This window comes from Fundulus heteroclitus, chromosome 20, assembly GCF_011125445.2.
Source record: "Fundulus heteroclitus isolate FHET01 chromosome 20, MU-UCD_Fhet_4.1, whole genome shotgun sequence".
Taxonomy (NCBI): Eukaryota; Metazoa; Chordata; class Actinopteri; order Cyprinodontiformes; family Fundulidae; genus Fundulus; species Fundulus heteroclitus.
In genome coordinates, this window is record NC_046380.1 from 39,298,320 (window position 1) to 39,303,386 (window position 5,067).

Sequence of the window (5,067 nt, forward strand, 5' to 3'; positions counted from 1 at the left end):
ATGTCTTGAGAAGAGAGACAGGAAAAAAAAAACGCTCACAGAACATTTTTTAATTATTCTTGAGCTGATAAATCTACTATAAATCCAGGTGGCCTATGTAATATTTTTGACTTAAGGGAGTTAAAACACAGAGGTGTTGCTCTTTGATAAAATCCTGATTCTGTTCAGGTACATTGGCTGAACTTTTTCCCCATTAATTAAAGATAAGATCTGTCAAGTTGATGGTTTCTGTGTGTCATTTTTCTTGTTTGTGCAAGGAAATGAATTATTCTATAGTTTTTGGACAATTCTATTGGCTTAACCACATTTTTAACATGCATTGCCATCATCGATCCAGATATTTAGATATGCTCGGTCACAAGCACACCTGATGCACCTAATGAAGCTGTTGACCAAGTTGCATTGGGTGTAGTTGTGAACTCATGATGTGCATATCAGTGCTTTTATGATTATTTCTAATTAGGTGGTTGAATAATTTTAAGACTGCAGTGGTCATTGTAAGTAGGTCATGTTAAATTTGTAATATTAGTTTTGTGTAATATGTGTATTGCAAACAACCAGACTGTTTTGAATGTTACCAAGAAAGCTAATTCACAGTGAGATTAAAATAATTTAAGTGTTCACTTATATACAGTAATCTTATAATTTATTTATTTATTTATGTTCTCGCACTTTCTTTTTTCAAGTATCACATTACACATGTCAGCTTACATAATAATATATATGATTTAGCAATGGCATCTAGGTGTTATTCGATTGTATCTGTTACATTATGTCTGTTGGTTGTGCTGTTCTTTTTGCATCTCTCTTTCCAGGTGACGGAGCAGACGGAGAAGGTTTTATCATTCTCTCCCTTTTATTTCCTCTTTCTTTCACCTCTACTCTTTTTTTCTTCTTTTCTTTCTCTTTCACTTTTTGTTCTTCCTTTACTCTCCCATTGTCATGTCCATATAATTTGAAATTCTCCTTGCAGGAATCATAATAAAGCTATTTACAAGCATAAATCAAGTGGAGCACTATGGCGAAAGCTGTTTGCTCCACTTGTAAAAGCAAAATCTGTGGAGCTCTATCTGGCATTGAGACATCAATTCCTATTGCCATAGTGCTAGACAGGACACTGGGGGGAAAAAAATAAAAAAATAAAAAAAAATAATAATAATTTAAGGTGCGGATGTATGTTTGAGACATGGTATGATACTGCAATAAATTACTTATTGCTTTACTACTTGCGGTTTAACCAGACTGTTGTGTTCACCAGTGTTGCTTTGAAAGCTGTCTAGGTTAAGTGTGTTTCTTATTGAACCACCCTGCCTACAGGGTAAGGCCTAAAACATCAAACACAGTTTTGCTGTCTTTGGATTTGCCTATACCATCAGAAAGAAAGACAGAAGTCTGTAGATGAGAAAAAAGGTTGTCTTTTAGCGCATTTAGTGCATTAAGGCAACCTTATTTAGAAGACTGATCTAAAAAGAAGAATTCTGTCAAAGACAATATGTACAGTGAATGAATCACACAACCCATTTTCCTACTTCCTTGATATACCAATTACTGGAAAATGTGAACTTTCACCACTGCTCAAAGTTTTTACTCTCTCTTGCAAATCAAAACATTTAACTCTGATTGTTTCTAAAATTATTATTTTTTTCTTAACTTTACATAGTTGTTTAGTTCCAGTAGTAGTAGTAGTAGTAAACAGCAGGACTGTGTCACTTTTAGCCACTATAGGTGTTGGACCTACCTGTTACATTCAAGGTATAGCGCTGCTGAAGTCCACTGTCACAAAATTAAACAGTCTCCATGTTTTGGAATCTGATGTCAGACCACTTTAGACCAGGAAAATGTGAAGAACTATATTTGCTGTATTTTAATAACTATGGCCATGGCCAAACTTTGAATGAAGGCTGAGAAAAGTAGAAGGTTTAGTATGATCAAGACAGTTAACTGCAGAATAATTCGTGATTTTGGTTAAAGTCACCAATGACACATAAACAGTCACCAGATTTGTTGCTAGTCACTTTTTTGAATAAAGTTGCTACAGGATCTGAAATGTGCAGCAATGCTCGCTACAGAGGTACAAGACTGAGTTGCGTTTTTTTTTAAGATGGTGCTGCTTTTATAACCCACAGCTGCAGAGCTATGTCAGTTTCTCCCAATCACATCAAAACACTGTTGAACCAATAACAATACAGACTCAAAATTAAATGCTAAACGACAGTTTAACCTTAGGAGGGCGCCAAACTGATGATTTCAGACACAAAGACAGGATTTCAACAAATATGCACTAATGTGTCAAAATAATGACCAGCACATGTAGACAGCACTATCAGACAACCATGTTAACAGTTTATTGGCAAAAAAGAAGTTGATATGGGGGTGAGTTACCCTTTAAGGAGAGCTCAGACTGCCGTAAAGCAACTCTTCCGGTCACATGACCCCCAGTTCACATGACCCATTCAGCGACAGATCTGACCTTCACAAGTTACATAGGCAAGTTTTTAAGAAGGGCAGCCTGCACTGAGCTAGATGCGCCAAGAGTTGTATATTTACGTGAACATTTTTTTTAATATATCTCAAATTAAGCTAATACTTGGGTCAAAACTTACACGGTTCATTCCAGTAGTTTTTATGTACGTAAGGGATACTAATTAGATTTTCTAATGTGGATTTTTTTCGATTAGATCCATCCAAATGTTTATCAGATCCATCCATCCATCCATTTTCCAAACCGCTTCTCCCTCATGGGGTCGCGGGGGGTGCTGGTGCCTATCTCCAGCGTTCACTGGGTGAGAGGCGGGGTACACCCTGGACAGGTCGCCAGTCTGTCGCAGGGCAACACAGAGAGACAAACAGGACAAACAACCATTCACACACACACTCACACCTAAGGACAATTTGGAGAACCCAATTAACCTAACAGTCATGTTTTTGGACTGTGGGAGGAAGCCGGAGTACCCGGAGAGAACCCACGCATGCACAGGGAGAACATGCAAACTCCATGCAGAAAGACCCAGGGGTGTACTCGTACCCAGGACCTTCTTGCTGCAAGGCAACAGCGCTACCCACTGCGCCACTGTACAGCCCTAGTTTACAGTTTATCAGATCTGCAACTATAATATTTTTTTCCAGATCACATATTTCCCCCTAGATAACGATTCACTGCACCTTTTCAGCTCTACTACAGTGTTGGCCAATTTTACTATATTCTACTACATTGACAACACATCTGGCCCTTCTGTAATTATTGGATACCACAGGACATCATCTGGCCATATTATAAGTAATCAAAACCTATTTTATTTATCATTTTAGGTTAAATAGCATGCTAGAAGGAAACATATGAGTCACTGTTGCACATTTGCTCCATAATGCTTTTGCAGTCTTCTGTAGGTAAATCCAAGTGGTCACATTTTCAAGGAGAGGCTGTGTACATTAAGTACTTGAACATTTCTTGGCTCTTGTTTTGTGCTTTCTGCTGAACCATGGAGCCCCGTGACACACATATCTTGCACTTAAGTCGACAGAATTGTGAGCATTTGATTTAGGGGAGGTAAAAGTTGGCAGGTCGAGGAAGCAGAATGAGATTCAGAATCCCTGAGAAGCTATTCTGTCTAGGACCCTTGAAAACACAATGCATACAGCAGCCTAACAAGCAAACAGTAACAATAGAGGTCAGAAATTGATTTGGGAAAATTATATGCTACTTGAAGTGATAATTTTCTTCTCAGCGCCAGTGCCTACATTACAGATTGCTTCTAAAAGCTTTACCCGGCTGGTGGCTCTATGCAGTTTCCAGAGTGATGGATGAAGCAAGCCTCTGATCGCTCCTTTTCATATTGTTCTCTGGGCACGCAAGGCCAGTATCCCCTCATTAATAAACCTCGGTGATTAATTTCTTAGCCTCTCTCGTGTGTCCCTTTTCTTGTTGTCAGTAAAAAAGGTGCCCTCCTAATTAGTGAACACTGATGGAGCATCTATAATGGCCGGGCACAAAGCGCTGCTGTTGCTTAGAAAGGTCTATGAAACCTTCACTGTGCCAGAAGTCTTCATTTGTAAATGTTGTGGATCATTTTAGAGACTCTTGTCTTAGAAGTCATGTAAGATTATACATTTTCTCTGTAGATATTGTGTATTAGGATCATATAAATGATCCTAATACACAATAAATCTTTAAATCAATAAATCTTTCTCATTCTATTGGAAGAATGAGAAAGATTTTTTTTTTGAAATGCAGAGTTATTCACATCCTTTAACTGTGTGACATTAACACTATTGACATGTAGAGATAACACGTATAGAAAGCTACGGGAAAGTCAGCTGGTGATTTGGATCTGCCAATATTTGGCTTAATTTGGACCTGACCAATGACTGGCTTGTTGGAAACTCAAAAATACTATATTTTTCTCACGTGAAACCATGCTATACAAGGCCATAGCAGGTTAGTATGTCTTGAAGTTTTGTCTGCAGGAAGAAAATTCAAACTTAGTTATTTTCAGTATCTTTGAGGTGCTGCATGGCAATAAGCAGTGGCGGCTGGTGAAAAAAATCTTGGTGGGGCTGGCCAATAGATTTCCCTGCCTAACCCAGTACATGCATTTAAATTAAAAGACGGAAAATTACTACTAATTAATAAAAAAACATTGTTCACAAAGGATTATTTTGGTGGTTTTGTCTTATTAATCCTTTTCACAGACTCATGCCAGAGGGTTTGCTTACATTGTACATGTACGTATATTATTACGAAACGAACGTTTACGTCTTGACTTAAATATATATCCTAATTTTTTATTTAGATAATGATTTAAGTAGAGCAATGACTAGTGCAAAATTAAATTGTATTTACCGGAAATTAAGTGTAGACTGCAAATTATGTCATGGTATGATGGCTCCCACAGTTGATTTGGATTGTCTGCCTGCATCCTTTTCATTGAAATTATCCATTTCTTTCTTCTTTCTTTGTCCTTCGGTTAACGAAAGAAATGTACATCCGACGATTTGGAATACCTCTGTGTGCAACCGGGAGCACAACAAGTGGTAGGCATTGTTTAGATTCCAAAAATAAACTAAAAG